This window comes from Megachile rotundata, chromosome 1 (genome assembly GCF_050947335.1).
Source record: "Megachile rotundata isolate GNS110a chromosome 1, iyMegRotu1, whole genome shotgun sequence".
NCBI classification, from domain to species: Eukaryota; Metazoa; Arthropoda; class Insecta; order Hymenoptera; family Megachilidae; genus Megachile; species Megachile rotundata.
In genome coordinates this window covers 2,509,958-2,529,154 of record NC_134983.1, presented here as the reverse complement: position 1 = coordinate 2,529,154, position 19,197 = coordinate 2,509,958, and the positions used below count along the sequence as shown (strand labels likewise).

The following is a 19,197-nucleotide window of genomic DNA, read 5'->3' as shown; positions in this document are numbered from 1 at the left end:
TAGTCATCACATCATTATTAACTCAAAAACCATTAATTTACAATTAAATTTGATTATGGAGCTAAATTAACGTCATACTTAATTTTGCAATTAGTATAATTTTTAACAGGCTCCGCATCGTAGGCAGCTGTCGTCTTTTATATTTTCATCATTGATTCCCGTAACTGTAAACACGGAACAACGTTATTAGCGATATTATCGCGATATAAACGCTTTAGCCGTCCTTTTTTTGATTACTCACTTCGTTTGTGCGTCTAGGGGAATATCCCTTCAGACAGTTACGAGTAATTATAGCCGTATAAAATATTACATCCATATTAATGCGGAGCGAAGTACTTTCACATAATTGAAAGCTTTTATGCGTTGACGTCATAAATTCATATTTTAATATCTTTCCGTTCCTTACGAATTTAATTCCACGTATTTTTTAACTCGTGTCTTAACCGATAATTTATAGCTTTGATAAATGTTCTAGGTATTTTTCTTTTCTTCGTTAAGAAATCGGCAGAGAAAATCCGACAAGGTTTTGTTAATAGGATATTTTGAGTCGAATTGCAAATTTCGAAACATAAAAAGTGATATGATTTAATGTCATGAAAAATTTCAAAATAGTAATTATGACATATCAGTTTGAATTTCAAGATTTAACGAAAATATTTACGTAAGCATTTCAACGATATTTTTAATTCGTGGAGTAAATGACATAGTTGTTTTATAGATCATATCGATTCAGATAAAAAATATCATAAAAAGTAGGTACTGTACATCAATTTGAAGTTTATAATTTGATAAGTGTAGAAGAATATTTTTCAGTTGTCAGTTATAGAAAACAAAGATCTAAATGAAAATTGTATGTTGTTACCTTTGTGTATAACATATTGTTAAATTATTAATAAATTTAGCATATAGCATATAATCTTACAGTATTAGAAATGATGTGCGATGTTAGTAACAGAATAATTGAATATTAGAAACAGAATAATTGAATATTGTACTTCCGTCTTGTCGTTATGAAAATGTAAGCGTTCGTGATGTTTTATTTGAAGAAAAAGTAATCCCTGTTTAAATGGTTAATCTTTAAGTTAAAATGTTTGTTGTTTGTGTTCTTTATTAAACAATTTGTTCATGTTCAAAAGTGTATTATTAGTTTTGTTATTTTCCATAATTCTGATTATTTAACACATATATCCATTGGACGATAAAAGTATTGCAAAATAGTACTTATTACACGTTAAACTGAAACAAACTGAATTGCCAATTTACAACTGAATCGATACATTCTTTTTCACAAGCAATTAGAAGTTTTTAAAAAGGAAGTTAAACAGTTGTTTTCAGTAAATGTATTTTTCGTAGTTTATCATTAAATGTATTTGATGAATTAATTTTCTTCTCAGGATGATTAATATCTTTATGCCGAAGTACGTACACATATACGTAATACAGTACATACTGAGTGCACGTAATATGAAACATACTAGGTAGATATTTTTATTAATATTGTATAATATTAGTAGTCATTATAATGTATCTACTTATAATAACAATGATGAAGAAAAATGGATTCAATGCATTCACATATTAACGCCGTGTTTATAATGTAAATCATAAAAAAAGTTTTATGTAAGATAAATTTTAAAAAAGTATAAGACGTTTGTTTTATACTAAAATAAATTTTTAGTTTTATTAACAAACTTTCTATGTACTGCATATCAGTATTACATCAATTTACCGTTGTGTTTTTTTACATTTTCGCCATAATTTAAATTAAACATTACTACTGTAGTGATGCTATTGATGTGAATCAATTAAAAATCCTTTTTAACACTAACTTATTTTAGAATAACTGACTGTAGAATAATGTTGTTATGTTGTATATTTAAAATTTTCCGAATAAAAGAGAATAAAAAAATCGTTAAATAAATTTTGTAAAAATTTTTGATCATCAACATACTGAGCTCACCTTGTATCAAATATTATTAGAAAACTACTCTCCTCTGTATCACATTTTACCACTATTTCTACCACGACTTTGTGTATACCTATTTCGACAAGGTGTATATCTATTTTCGAAAAGGTGTTTGTTGAGATCTTCTCGTTTAAATTCAAATAATTGCCAAAACTGTTGGAACTTCGAGTTATCAGTTACATGTAAATAACTTGAGAAATATATCTATTAATGCATTGATGTGCTTTTATTGGGGATTATTTAATCAGGTTGCAAATTCTAACTTAATTCATCAATCTACAAAATATTATTATAGTGGTGTCACAGAGTAGACCAGAGGCAACATTCTCTGTCGACGCTTTTGATCTCTCGAAAACGCTTTAAACTAGTTGTACAAACGACCGAGAATTTAAATCAAGCAAATATACTTTCATGTCAACCTTTAATAATTTGGAATATATTTGTAATAAATTTTCTGTATATTACTAATACTATCTTTTGAAGTATTTGTATCAATTTTACGATGTTGAAAAGTTGAAAAAGAAAAGAATATATCAAAATGATTACTCTACAAAATATATTTGAAGTATTGCGGAAATGATTATTATAAATAACTTATAAGAAAATAAAAAACTATATATCACAAGAAATTACAGATGAATGCAGGTTTAAACTATTCTTTTTTGACCGCCATACTTCTACATTATGTACATGCGCATCCCCGACTCATTTGACTTGGGCATTTAAATTGGTTGTATCCTCTGTGTCTCTCTAAGTGGTGGATCTCCTTGTCTAGTATCGCCTTTTGTTTCATCCCTATTCTTTGGCGATGTACATTAATATGTAACGTGGTGGCAAAGAAGCGAATATCAAAGTTATATTGCAACTCCCGTATTTTCTGTTGCAAATGAAATCGGGATTCTGTTATCTGACTATAATTGATATGATGCTGCAAAATGGTGTTGATACTTATATGTAAAATGGTTGAAAATTAGGCACTGTCATGAAATGCTTAAAGTGTCGAAAGACACCTCATGGCAGGAATAAATTTGCTATATGCACATTTTTAGATCTAGGATGAGCCGGAAGAAAATGATATCGCTACATTAATTTAACAACTATTGTATGAAAAATTAAAAAATTAATAATTTTAAGTTAAAATTTGAAAGGTGTCTTTTGACATTTCTTGGTAGAAATACTGTTAATACTATATTTAGTTTAAAATAAACGTCGTTCAAGACACTATTTTCTTTAAGAAATGTTATTTTTGAATTAAATGTATTTTCTAATTTTACTTTTTCATGTGACACTAGTAAATAAAATAATTACCAAAAACTTCACTAAAAGCTTAGAAAATATTACCTAAAACATCAGAATTATTGAACATTGTGAATGCATTATAATTATACTGCGTAAGTTTATATAGTTACTTTGATTGAATTTTAAGTTTGATGCCATAAATGCTGTTTTGCAATTTTTCATCAAATCACAAACTTTATATATTGTTAAATCTGTCATTAGGCTGATAAATAATATAGGTATATGCAATTTTTTCACTTGGCAAAATATCTTTTATATCGTCTTTCCGTTAGAAAATTGTCAACGACAAATATTCTGAAAAGTAATTGGTTTCACGAACCGTTTTGTCCGATGAAAGCTCAGAAAAGTTTGAAAAGAAAACTCGTAGTAAATCTGCTACGGCTATAAACACGAGTCGTATATACATGCTTGTTATACCTATCTATAAATTCATTTTAAATCGCAGGATTTATACGCAGACCACCGTTTGTACTTGCTACGAAAGATTTCGACCGACCGTTTCGGATGACAGCGTTGATTAATTGTGCTATTAAACAAGAGGCTCGTGAAGGAATACCGTTTGAATAGCCGTGCTTGTTTTATCTTAAGCACGCGACGGTAATTTTCAAGAAATTTTTCCAGAAATTTGATTATTGAGCAAAAAATCGTGGAATTTTGCTTTGGTAAACAACTGTATTGCAGAGGTGACGCTGGATGTATTACTGTTAATTATCAGTGGAATATTTTATTAATACTTCACCATATATCAATAACATCGTTATGGCAAATCAGTAGCTCGCCGAAGGACTAAAGAGCAGTAGTGTGCATGGTGTGTATAATCATGAGTAATTTATATAAAAATTTAGAAGTCTAAATCTTCTTTATTAAAAATGTTTCATTTTTGTTACTGTCTTTTAACTTAATAGTAATTAATTTAATTATCATTAAATTAACTTAATAGTAATTTGATTGAATATTTTTGATGTTTAGTTTTTGTCTCATTTTTAAATTTTCTCATTTCATTTGAGTATAATTGTTATACTCAATTTTTCGTCATTGTAAATTTAATAAATGTGTGGAGAAAGCAGTAAACAATTAATTATGACTATTACATGATTTATTTTATAGAGGTTCTGAATTTCATACGATTTGAGTGTATATTTGAAACGAACTTTTATCTTTTCTTTCTAAAGATGTAATAAGAACTATGTAATTGAGATTTTCATGTTTTTAAGATAATCACATTGATCATATCTATAAAAGGTTCACCCCATATACTGGTGATACCAAAACAGTTAAAGATCCTATCTGTTAACATATATCGCAGAATCACTGGTGTATCCACACGTCGTAATGTGTTATACAATACATACAGGGTGATCAGTGAAGTCTTTCATATTGTAATTATTAATAAAATCAAAATAAAATTTATTGACATAAATGTTTGAAACCTTTCTTGGATAATTGAAGGTTGCTCATGACAAGATGGCGTAACCTCTTTCAAATTTAGATTACTAAAAGAGAATTGAGAAAAATAAGAGTTGTTAATTTCATTAATTAAATAATAATTTATATTTAAGATAATTAATTAATTATAAAGCGTTAAGATATTGTCCATGATTTCTAGAAGCGTATTCTGAATTATTTCAAATATTTTTTGTGAAATATCTTCTTTCAGCTGTTGAGGACTTGGAATGAATCTATTAAAATTCTTTCCTTGAACTTATCTATATAAATTTTTTTCTTTCGCATTTGCAAGAAAAAATTCGAAACTATCAAATTCTAGCAACCGTCTTCAATCTTAACCATCTTAAATTTTCTTGAATAATCAATTGAAAAGATATTGTAAAGATCCAGTATGCATAACTGAGGCGTTTATATTTGCATCTTCAAATTTTTCTAGTCTGTACCTTACATAAAAATAAAGAAAATGATGTATTAGGTTACAAAAAGAAATATTTCGCCCTGTTGATTAGAAGTAGTGACAAATTTAAATATGAACAGTTTGATGTAACACCCGGTATATAGGATCAAAAGATACTTTTCGTTATCTTACACTTCGTACGAGACGAAGATCCTTAGTGTTGATATGATAGTTACTTGCGGTAATTGGTCGAGGTCTTGTTTCCCGATGATTCTCACTGATCTCTCTGCCGTTTCGTCGGCTTTTCTCCTGGCAGATTGCATCGTACAACCTCAACAATTTAACTTAAACGTGGCTAGAGACAAAGTGCAACTTTCATAGAATTATGTACATTAGATATGTTGGACTGACTCGTTCTGATGATGAAGGATTTCTGATTGTGACGTTTTTCAGCTAACGGTTATCTGTCGATCATCGAACAGTGCGCATGTTATTTTTGTCATTAAACCTGTTATGGCGGAGGAGATTTTACAGTTGATCGGGTTGCATACAGTATTCTCCAAAGATTTTTCGTTTTAGTACAAGCAATGTGCTTTGTAACGTCCGAGTCATTGATGTTAGACTTTGTTACAAACCTGTTAAACGTGAAACTGATCAGCTTCATAAAATAGGAGGTAACAGAGATCGATGACAGGTGGAAGTTTGTGGAATCGTTGAACAAAGGTGTGTTTAGAAAGTTTGATTATGATAATGAATACTAGTATAAAGTTTAAAGAAATTCTGATGAATCATTAAGGATCAAAGGTTTCCTATTAATTGCTGATTAGTCAATAACCACTGGTGTTAAGTTATGAATTATGTGATATTATTCTATGATAGAAACAACTGTTTTTTAGGCTAATGTAAAAATGTTAGTTGTAACTTTACATTAATAAAGATGACTATAGTTATCCATTGTTAATTAGTTACAGTGTAATTTACATTCATAAACTAATTAAATAAGAATATAATTTACACCAAATATTAATATCGGTGAACAATATTCAATGTTTAGTTTTTTCTTTTTATTCATTTATCATAATTCCTATTACAAAGAGGAATAACTTATTTTATGATCTCATGTAAACAAAATTTTACCAATTACATCATAAGCATTCTCTCTGTAGTTATAGGATTACGATTGAATGTCAATATGCTTATACTCTTAAAAACGAAAACTAATCAAGTATTCGCAAAACATCACGTATCGAATATTCGAGGAATACAATCCATTATCTGGATTTTAAAAGCTTTGAATCACGAAAAAATGCAAAGCATGGAGTTCTCGGAATTTGAAGTTTTCTTGTGGGTCAAGGGATTTTGACGTTTTAAGAAACCTACTCTTAACTTGCAGTAGTTTCCCTAATAACAGACAACACCTAATATTGAACATTAACTATATCAATCATATTTGCAATGCTATTAAGCCACTTTGTGGTAATAGGTAAAGGAGGTAGAATAAACTGTGATTTGGTTTTGACACTTTCCAATCACGTGTATCCGATTATAGAGATCAATTGATTGTTGCATTTGGCAGACATCCGGTTCATCATATAAATTACAGACTATTACATTGTACTAATTTCGTGGTTAACCCTCTGCGGCCTACTTCTCATGGTACAATCAATACATGTATACTGAAATGTTTGCCATTATAAAATATTGAAGCACTTTCTGATATTCAGCATTTGCAGTTACCAGATTACATGAAACGATAAACTGAATGCAGATCAGTTTAATAAAACAGTAAGTGTGTATAGTAAAAACAATTAAGGCGTGTACATGCGTACGCCTTTTGCAGTTAAATGGTTAATTATGTGCGCGTTGTATTACTATATCTTTTAGTAGGTTCATTTTTATTAATTTGTACTTCTTGTATGGATAGTATATTGCTTTTCACGGATAAAATGTTTTCGCTCACTGCTGGTCAGTATGTAAAGGGTTACTCAATTTTTATCATTAAATTTTACCAACATATTCCATACGAAAAAATGAGAAAAGGATGTTTAACATATTTCGATTTAAATTAACATATTATTAACGTATTTCAATCTTATGTGATGCAATTTATATTACAGTTTACCATGTTGCTCTCATTGTCATTGGTTAAACGGTGAACAACATTATTATTGACATTAACAAGAAAAATTAGAATTGAGGCTTAATGCTAGTAAGAGAATTAACAGCAAGAGAAAAAGTTTAAGTGTCTGTTAATAGAAGTTCCCTTATTATAATAATGCTAACAAGGAATATTCACCCACTATGTAAAAGTAATTTTTTATAATTTTGTGCATTGTACCTGATAAATTTTTTTATTTACATATTACTTACTTTTTTACTTATTTTTTGCTATTGTATATTAGGTACAATTACGGTAAATAGTAGAGGCTAGGGGAATCGTGTGCATTTATGCTAGAATTATTCTTATAACCAATGTATTATAGTCAACGCCAATTTGAAAATGTTAGTATGCGCTATAATTATTCTATTTCAAACATGTAAGATAAAATTTGAAACGTAAAAAAGTAAAATAATAGAATTTACGAGAATATTCAACCATATATTTACGCATGATTTCTCAACATTGTGCATAATGGTGCGCATAAATAGAAGAATAATAAGCAATAGAAGTGAAATCTGAAAATTCAATTTTGAATTGTAAAATATGTATTTATTACGACTGGTAAAATTAACATTTTGATTTGAACGAACATCGTATATGTTTTGCAAAAATATTTTTGTGGTATCGCATCGTTTTCAATTTACCGTCCGCGGTATGTCTTGTTCGGTACTGACGACGTTTTCAGAAGTTTTCGAATGAAATTGACAACTCATTAGTCTCACTTGTGAGACTAACTTATCATTATTAGAAATATTACTGAATCCTTCGTTGAATCAGATAACCGAGGTCCTTACTATTACTGCTTCACTCTTTGCATTCCTTTCTCGAGTATGACTTGACATTTCTTTTAGATCTTATAAATAACTCCAATAAATAGTTCGGTGGGATATACATATATATTTTCATTTAGTTACTACTTATAATAAATGAAAAATGTATTTGTCACATACTTCGCACTGTTGCAATATATTTTATTAAGAACCCCTTTCTTGATCTACTTTGTAAATTAAGGAGTTGATAAAAGAAATTAAGGACTGCAAAGGGCTAAACTTAAAATTAACTAACAGAGAGTACTTCACTTGTTTAAATAACAATATCTTTTAACTAAAATATGGAATGGACAAAACATTATCAGAAAATAATTAATTTAAAGCAATAGGATACGATTATAGTTTATCGGTGTACTTGACAAGTACTTGTTAATAAGTACAGTAGATTCTGATTAATTTGGACACATTCAGACCAAACTAATTTGTCCTAATGAATCGGCTATCGCAGTAAAGCTTATATTGACATAAAATTTGGATAATGTTAAAAATAAAGCGAAACATGATTTATTAAGAACCACATGTAAGATGTATGGAACTGATCGCATTTTAATATGGTTTTGAACTTTTAAAATTTTTTTTCATTCACGTTCTGTTTTTTCCTACATTCCAACCTTATGTATCGAATCTTATTGCACTTTCAATCATTTTTACTGCACTTCACAACAAGTTTCACTGTATTTGCAATCCATAAAATGTTTCAATATAAACTATCTCAATAAAACGGCAGTATATTCATACGAACGAATTAAAAACAATAAATTTTGTTCCTGTTTTTCAGTATTTATCCCAAATAATCGGTACTCTTGTTTACACTGTACTTATTTCCGAAACTGATTTCAATGTAAAAGCATCGTCGATATTCCACATGAACTGGAGTTGTGAAATGACATTTGTATATATATATCTTTGTAAATAATGAACAAGAAAATGCAAATTAAGACTCGAGAAATTTCAAATACACTAATGCGTACCATTTTTCCACCCTTTCCTACATAAGAATCAATAAAAAAAATAGGTGAAAAATTATTTGCAACGAGAGATTTAAACACTGCACCTCCAACTTATAAAAGTGAAGCATTTTTCGATCTGCCACAATGTGATATAAATATTATTTTCAATATAATTCATTTACTGCAACCGAAGTTATTGAGAGTTTCCTTTTTCAAAATTGGCCAAAATATGAATTTTAAATAAGTTCTCTAATAATAATCTGTTAATAGAAAAATTGAAAATCGGAACAAGAATATCAACGCTTAGGCATCTCCTTGTTGAGTGAGTCGTTTATTTTGAAAACGGAGCAAGTCTATTTTTAATAAAAATGGAGATAATGATAACAATAGATGAAACTTAATATGATATTTTCTGTAACTAATAAAAATAGTTCAAATTATTGAATATTTGGGAGATGGAAATTTTAGCGATTATCCGTATTTGAAAGATGTTTATTTTGAAAGTGGTGCAAATCCACCTTAGGTTGAAATTATTTCTAGCCAAATATATTAAAATTTAGCTCCAGTACATTCTAATAATAATGACAATATTGTGAAAAACTATAAATTGTATAATATTGGTGGTGTAGGTAACCTCAATATGAATGAGGACGTGCTGTAGGTCTGTCTACGTATTATTACTGATATTTATTATCAGCTTGCAAGTAACCCTAGTTCAGTTTCTAAAAAATACTGAACAAAGTCGACAACAGTTCTTGTTCTAGTACCGGAGCATAAAACTCCTTATCAATTTTATTGTTGTTTGAAAATTAATTACGAATTGTAGTTTATTTTATTAAATAGAATACAGGTCAATGATTTTGACGGAAATTGTAGCTGGGATGAATCTAAAAGTGAAGTTGATGTTACGTGCGGAAAGCGCGCGTATAAAGCCTCGAAGATTTGTTTGCCCTAACAAAATGAATTATTACGGGACTTAATGTTTTTGTGGATCCGGAGACACGCTAGTCCCATACGGGCCCTTTCACAAGATCGCAATGTTTAGAGGATATGACGGAGGCAATTAAAGAAATGTAATTCAAAATAATTAAAATATATAAAAGATTATATTTTGTATAATAAAATATGAAATGGTTAGAATGGTAGCGTATATGATATAATGTGAATTACAATGAACTGAACAGAAATATTGTAAATATCCGAGACGCGCAATTCGAAGATTTGAAGAAGAAGCAATTACTCAAGTACAAAATACAAGTATAATCCAGTGAGGGAAATCCCAAAGTTAAATAATTAACTACTGATTTACTTGCCGAAAAATTCATAAAATAGCTGGAAGAATAAAGAAAACAACTCACCGAAATATCTGTACTTGAATGAATTTAAAATTAACAACTCCCTTTGCAAAATGTGAAATGACGGCTGCGCCTGGTTCCTGAGAAGAACACACACACACATGTAAGGACTCAACCAATGAGGATTTTGAAACTGACCAATTGCTGAATCCAAATACACTATAAAATAAAATTATACTTTAAAAATTAAAAATAAAATTGAATATAATTGAATGGAAAAAATAAAATAATATATTGAATTAAAAATTTAACGTGATTATTAACGCGAAAGCTTTACGTGAAGATAGAGTCTTTGTCTGAATTTTGCACTATACTTTGAATTATAAAGCAATACCAGTTATATACAGTGAGTTCCAAAACTATTCGACCCTCACAACTTCCAACTATAAATGATTATTTCTATGTTTAACAAATCGAAACAAAAATGTTACTTATGAGGTAGGATAATATATTTAATAAGCTTTTATTTGATACGAATTTTATTAGAGAATTAACAAATTAGTATTATATAAACGTACCTTCTTACAAATAGGTGGAAAATCAATGAAACAAAAGTATTCGTACTTTTCAAAATTAACATGATTTCTAAACTTAATTGTTTAATCAATATTTAGTTGGACCTCCCTTAGCTTGGATAATACTACGGAGACGATCTGGCATGCTGCGAACGAGATTTGAGGTGTAATTAGGTTGAATATTATTCCAAATTTCTATTATTTTTTCTTTTAACATTTCTTTACTTATCATAATATTTTCTCTTAATCTTTTCTCAATTTCGGCCCATAAATGTTCTGTAGGATTAATGTCGGGACTTTGAGGAGGAGTAATCAGCATGTGTGGCGTATTGTATAATATCCATTCTTTAACAATGTGGGCCGTATGTTTCAGGTCGTTGTCTTGTTGGAAATAAAAATTATTTTGTAACTGTAATTTTTTAGCACTAGCTGGTAAATTTTCTTTCAAAATGTTTAAATATTTATTCTTGTCCATTATCTCATCAATAAAAACTAAATTTCCAACACCACGTGCTGCCATACACCCCCAAACAAGTACAGAGCCTCCTCCATGCTTTATGGTAGGCTTTACATTTCTTAATTGTAGTTCGGTATTCGCTCTTCTCCATACCATGGAACGTCCATCTGATCCGAATATATTAAATTTTGATTCATCTGAGAATATTACACGGTCCCAGAACATACACTCTTTATCCACGTGTTCTTTTGCAAATTGAAAGCGTTTACGTTTATTGGTGTTGCTGATAAAAGGCTTCTTCCGAGCTACTCGTCCATTAAAACCTTGTCTCCTTAAAATTCTTCGACATGTTTCGGCACTAATATCCTTTTCGAAAGCTACATTAGCAATAGTAGCTAATTTTGGACCACTAATTTTAGGATTTTTTTTAATTTCTCGCACTAACATTCTTTCTTCTCGTTCACACAATTTTCGAGGCCGCCCTGTACGTGGTTTATTTAATACTGTACCATTCTATTTTATATTTTTAATAACATACTGAATAGTAGTTTTACTTCTATCAATAGTGTTTGCTATGTGACTGTACGATTTTCCTTCGTTATGCAATTTCCAAATTGATTTTCTTACTGCTATTGAAATTTCACTACCTTTTCGATTCATTTTGGTAATTATCGAGAGAATATTGTACCGTCAACGTAATGTTGTCTACTGATGGCCAATTTCCCTTATTATAGGTATCAATACAAAGCTGTATTGGCAAATATTTTGGTTCTTATATGCATAGAATTGAAGAGTACGAATACTTTTATGTTGCTGTTTCCGAGCATATTTACTCAGTATGATATTTATATTATTCCGCACGGTTAGTTTTGAAATAAAATTTATATTTATTGAAAGCTCATTAAATGTATTATCTTACCCAATCAATAAAATATTTGTTACGATTTGTTAAACATACAAATAATCATTTATAGTTGGAAGTTGTGAGGGTACGAATAGTTTTGGGACTCACTGTACATATACAATTTATAAAGGAACACATCGACAGTGAAATTCATGTGGATTGCTTTTAACGTAACACAGGACTCAATACCAAATATTGTATATGAATATAAGAATGTTAATCACAGAAAAAGTTTGCAAGAAATTACAATTTATTTTGAATTTAAAATAGACTGCAGCAAAATTTCAATAAAATTTTAACTAAATGAAAGTTCATTGATATTAGCTAGTGACGGTACGTATACTCAGAAAATGGAATCATATAGGCGTTCTACAAAAGGACGTTTTCGCGATAAAAAATTTTCACTTTGATTGTGAAAGTATTTATGCTTAAAATTTCGTTGCTAAAAAGACTAATGATATAATGGTATGTTTAATAGATTCACACAATATGCGCTTTACTAAATAATAACATTCATCCAGTTACCATGTTAGAGTAACCTATACAAATTATCTTAATCCCAAAACTACCAAATTTCAACAACATGTAACTTCTGAACCAATGGATTCTAACATTCAAAATCATTATATTTTAATGATTGCTGGAATTAAGCAAAGTAGTTAAAAAAATGGTATTCCAAGAGAAGGTTCAACTTCAGTTTATGTTATTCCAAATCGATGAATACGACACTGCTAATTTAATAACACACATAGTTCATCGACCTCGCGTTATTTACCAATGCTTATTTAGCATCTATCATTAAAATTTTTCCATATCTCATTACTATACCGTTAACTCGTCGAATAAAACATCGTCTCCAATGTGATATGTATGAAACACCTCATTTAATATCGGGATTACTAGACGCGAATCAATATTCCCCTCGTTAATATTTCAATACAGTTACTTTAATACGAGATAGGTACTTATTCAAGCCAGAAAAATCGGCGTGCCGATGCTTGACAAATAGGAAGGCTAATTCACAGGGTGCAAAATTGCTCTTTTCCTCATTCTGTTTCATACAGTAGCGACGTACGTAACAAACACCGACGGTAACGATGAAAACAGGGGGCATAATTACCATCGACGACGACATCGGTCGACGGAGACGAACACGAAGACGACACCAAAGATGATGAAAGATATATGAACGGCGATGAATATTACCTCGGTGCATTGTAAAAGTTTCCCTTACGATTTGCTTCCCTTTATCCTCCAGGTCTTTTTACCTCGTTACGAGCAAATAAATCGACGAGGTCGACGCCGAGGTCGGATTCTATGGTCGCCAATAGGAGGTCAGCTAACGCTGATTCACTATTACCGGAGATATGGACGTCGCTTCTGGGTGGTAATTAGCTCCAATCCTGGTAACGGCGTCGTATATCTCGCAGTCATTTTTATACAACTCGAGGCACCGACGTTGCGGCCCTTCTGTTCATTATTTTTATGCTATTCGTTCTCCTGCCACCGAGGGATTTAGTTTGAGCACTTCTGTCCTCGTTCCGTTGTATGCAATTTTAATTTCGTGTCAAGTGGATGGATATAATGACCGTATCGTAAACCCAAAAATCACTTGTTTTAGAACACGTGTGTGATAAAAGATTCAATGCTTAAACATTTAAGGTACGGAATGAGCATTAGAAAATTTTTCAACTATATGAATTAAATTATATTAAACAACTCTGCTGTTATGTGATAAATCGAATTTATTTTATGGTTAAGAATTTCAGGAACATTTAAAGGCAGTTGTCTTTGCAAAAATTTAATCCTAGCATCCTGATTTCGCTATCGTAGTACGTAGACATGTGATAAAATGTAATATTTCATTACTTTCTGCGAAAAAGTAAATTAGAAAACATAGTACTTGAAAAGCTAAATTAAACCGGAGTCGTAAACTTGTATTAAATACTTTAATTGCCCCCAATAATAAGTATGTATAAAATATGGAATATTTTTGAAACTTACGATAAAATATGAAATACAATTAATGTAATGTTATCTTTTAACAAAAAATTTAGCTATTTGATTTTACACTACACATTGTCAGTCTTTAGAGCGATGTTCCGTTGCGACAATGATTAAAATTATAATATTATCAGCGAGATGGTGCACTAGTTCAGAATGTTGGAATTACCACAAGATATTTGCATATTATCTACCAAAGAAAATGGTTTGGTACTCATAGCGCTACGCTTTAACCATCTCATTCACCGGATTTGAATCCATTGAATTTCTTCCTTTGAGGTTACCTAAAATATGAAACGGATTCACGTCTGTTTTTATCTGTTGACAATTCGAAGGAGTGTACCAAAACGAATTGATATCAAATTGATAAAAATTAACTGAAACATGTAATGAAATACGTTAAAAGGCATCAAAAAGTGTTTAAAATGAAATAGTAAGGCATTCGAACACTTATGCTAATAAAGTGCGTTCCTGATATAAAATATCAAATATTTCGTTCAATGTTGACCTTGGTTAGTTTATACACAAGATAATAGTGATCGATTAATTTGACAAAAAAATTGGATTGCATTAAAAAATAAAGTGCAATTATACTTGTCTATCCATACATGCTATAAAAATAAAGTCATATAAAGCTAAAATATATTACACCATATGATGCCTTTCTCTATCAGTTTTTTGTATTTTTACTTAAGAAAAAAGTAATAACTTATTCCAGTTTACAAAATCATCCTATATATGCTGGACATCAATATCAATATTGTTTTAGCAATGCTGTATGTTGTTTCAATATATTTCTTTTATAATACAATCCTTTTTAAGAACACTTCCGGTCTTCTGATCTCTATCGAATAAAAAAGTTTCGTGTGTCGTATCGAACTCGTTTCCTCTCGTCCTTTTATGAGGTGTGGAAATTGTAACGATACTATCACCGTGATGATCGGTAGTAAAAAAAGGGATACACAGGGGAAAGTTATAAGGGAACAAAAGTGAATCTCTCGGATGAAAGTACGAGGTGAAAGAAAGAGGAAGTGTAGGAGGAGCTGATTGAATCGACGTGTATAAATGTGTTTCATTGAGAATGTATCGAGGAAACGGTAGCAAAAAAGCTGAAGGATGATCCACATAACAGGTGCCTAATTGTTATTTGTCAATCATTAAGCATTAAGCCTTTATGAGATTGCTTTCATTTGATCACCTTCTCGATCGAACTGATCGCTCTATAATTAGACGTTCGGAACGAAGGAAGCACACATCTCAATCCGGTCTTGGATTCGTCTATTTTTATCCTCAGTTTTTTTGTGATTTTTAATTCCCGACACTAAAGGGAGAGGTGTTTTATATTTGACGCAGTATCTTTTTATGACTATGTATCTGTGATTTCGTTTCTCTTCAACGGATGATCAGATTTTGATGCAATTTCTTTTGCTCCAAAGAGTATTTTAATCTCGGTAAATCTTCAAAGAGTTATACATCGTCAGGAAATATGCACGCGAGACGATCGTGCAGAGAAATAATGCAGAGAAATATCCTTTGCACTTAAAATATCTATTGTAATAAAATTCATTTATTAGATTAATGTTTTCACTAGTTTATAAAAAATATGTATATGTCAAAGTGTTTACTGGATACAAGTGAGAATTACAACCGCAAAAGTAGATGAACTTAAAAAGTTCTGCATAGATCTTATGATATAATAATACGTTGCATGTTTAATGTGAACCGTATAAAAATAAATTGAATTACAAACTTTAAGAATTTTCGCTACAAAAATAAATTGAATTACCAATTTAACAAATTACAAAAATTAAAATTCCCGGTAAAAAAAGAAAATAACTACTAAAATGTAAAAATGCATGCTACAATATAAAATTTATGTTTTCCATATAAGATATTTAATTCACATTTCGCACTCTGAATTTGGACTCTTCTCAAAGTATTTTTAGAAGTAGCATATTGGGACATTATACGTCCGATATCGAATAAGTTGAATTGTAAATCAATTCAAACCGTAAATTCTTGAAATGATTACTTTAAAAAATATGTACAGTGTATAATAGAATTAAAATTAAACATTTACATGAATTTAGGCAAACAAAATGTTTAGGTACAATTTTCGAATTGTTTAATCAAAAATAAACTAAAATTCCGACTGATTTGAAATCTAAACTAGTTATTATGAAAAAAAAAAACGCACAACAAAATGAATTATATTTCCTCAAATAAGTAGAGTAAAATTGTTAGATACGATCGAGGACTATACGTGTTTGTAATAAGTAAAATACTTTTTTTATTTCAGATCATGTATGAAACTTTTTGTAGGTACGGTTATTCCCCCAAAATCACTTATAAAATCTTTTTCCCAGAAAAACTTTCTACGCTTAATTTTTATATCAACTACTTTTATTATAGAATTGATACATGAGGAGATCATTGTGAATAATTAATTTTTTATCCTTGACAATGTGTGCAGGTATAATACTTGTATACGTAAAGACGGTATATGTATATAGAGTGATGTAAGATATCATAACTTCAATAGATAAAATATAAATGGCCAAACATTAATTTGCTATCATGGAGTTCCATAAATTAGATGTTTCTAAGTGCATATCTGTCACAGGTATAACCGTTAAGAAGTTAATTAATGTCAGTATTAATCAATCTATAATTTTTTACTGTCCAATGTATTAATCAAATTTGTTGACCTCACGTCATTTTATTAATCTTCGCAGCTGTATACATAATTTCGCTGAATTGAGAGCTTTACAAAAACCAGGTATAATTTCAGAACTTCTTCGTAGCAGAAGAAATCAAAAAGTTCGTGACCGTTTTGTGATGCATTATACGCAGCCTAATTATTACCAATTTTCAAATGATATCTTCGTTTCCGTTTCTATTCTTGTCTCTTGAAAAACGACCTTTTCCATTCAATCCTAGGTGGTCCAACTAGGAGCGATTTCAGGAAAAGCACAATGCACGGTAGCTTATTCGAATGAATACGGTAGAATCACATTAATTTTGTTCTGGAAGACATTTCATATTTTCGAATTGGTGGGAATAGGAATTTGGACGTGTCGAATTGTGAACAACTGTGAACTATATACTTGCCAGCAGCAGAATATTGCGTAGCTACCGAATGACATCGTGGCCCTTTCATTTCTATGGAAAAAACTAGGTAGAAGAGACGTGCAAAACGAGACACTTAAAAGCTTTCGAACGAGTCATCCTAATCACGAATCACCTTAGTCAATCTGACTTCATGACGGTGCGCGAATCGGACACGAAAAGATACCGGAGGAAATCGAAGTGAAATCGTCCGGTTATTATGAAATCGAAGCGGAAGTTCGCTTCCCGATGTTATGGATGTTCCGTGTGAGAAATAAAAATTACTTTCCAGACAATCTATCTTTTGTACCATTATCTTTTATACTTATCGTTTGTTATTTAAATGTTAATTGAGAGACAATAGAAAGTGTAGACAGCAAATTGTATGACGAGTACCGCTAGAATCGTATCTTAGCCTTTTACTATTTAATCTATTAATTAATGACACCTCCTCAAGTTTCAAGTTTTCTTCAGTATATGCAGATTTAAAAGTTTTTGTAAAATCGAAAATTTAATCAGTAGGTAATAATATTTAGTGATTACATATAATGGCGTATAATTGATCAATTATCTTGTAATGTTTACAAATACTATTTTGAATGTTTTCAAAAAATATCGAATATTGATAATAAATCCACCGATATTAATTCTGTAGATACAGAAATTCTACTGCATATTACTTTATTATTTCAATACATTCTACAGTTGTATTTTACTACATTAAAATTCCTCTGCTTTTTAAAGAATTCATAATATAATGTAAAAGATTAAATAGAATCTAACTGACGAAACAAAAGAAAATTTTTCATAGAATAAAATCCAAAAACATTCATCGTTGTATCGTCGAAATCTTTCCAGCATGGAGAAATTTCGTGTTTCAAAGGACTGGATGAATTTGATTGAGGAAGAGGGTAAATAAAAATTGTTTAGACGTAATTGAGCCTCAAAAATCATGATAGTTTATTGGCTCGAGTGATTCGAATTAGGGGAAAAAGCCTTGCGGCATAAAAAACCCCTTACAAAAATATGTATTTGCTAACGATTCTACGGTGAAAATGTGTATGAGTATGTATACGTTGTGTGTATGGTTGAGTTGATTGTGGATTGATTTGAGGAGAACAGGGTCTGGCTCAATGTTGTTCGATTTGCGTGATAATTCACGTTGCGTGAGATTGTTCACGATGATCTATTCGAGGAGTGTAGGATTCACTCGAATAGTGTTGCAATGTATGATCTTACCACCCTACCGTGGCCTGTTCGAGGAGTGTAGGACTCACCTGAACAGTGTGTAATGTATGATCTTACCACCCTACCGTGGCCCATTCGAGGAGTGCAGGGTCCCGCTCGAATGGTGTTATGATTGATTTCCGAACCACCCTGCATTGGTTATGCTATGTTAAGTTACGCGGAACTTTCTCACTCACGATTGACTTTTTCGACTTTCGATCCGACCCGTCCAAGCTTCAACGTTCGACTGACTGTTTCGTTGTACGAAAAATCGCCTAAATATCCTCGCGTTTTCGAAGGCGACAGTTAAGAAACACTCTATCCTTTTGTTCGTTAAAACTGTTTATAAAGAGTGGTACAGCTGTTAGTTGATTTATGGCACGCACATGCTTACGGTAAGACTGGTTCGGACAGGATTTGAGAGACAAAAGGGTCCTCGGTGACCCGTATTTCGAGGTATGAACTGTTCACGGTGGCCTACGCGCCGAACCACTTGAACCCTGCAATAAATCGCTTAGTCGCGGCAAAGATCTCGATTCGCGGCCGAACAATCGTTTTAAATTCCACACTAATGTCAA

The 19,197-nt window shown here is 30.7% G+C and overlaps 1 long non-coding RNA gene across 1 annotated transcript in view; it reads right to left on the bottom strand.

The window, feature by feature from the left end:
• The window catches only part of LOC143265536 (uncharacterized), an 85,247-nt gene extending 66,392 nt beyond the window's left edge, over positions 1-18,855 (bottom strand). The window contains exon 1 of the long non-coding RNA XR_013040160.1: positions 18,670-18,855. This is a non-coding gene — a long non-coding RNA (uncharacterized LOC143265536). The remainder of the gene's footprint in view (positions 1-18,669) is intronic.
• Between the last annotated feature and the right edge of the window lie 342 nt (positions 18,856-19,197).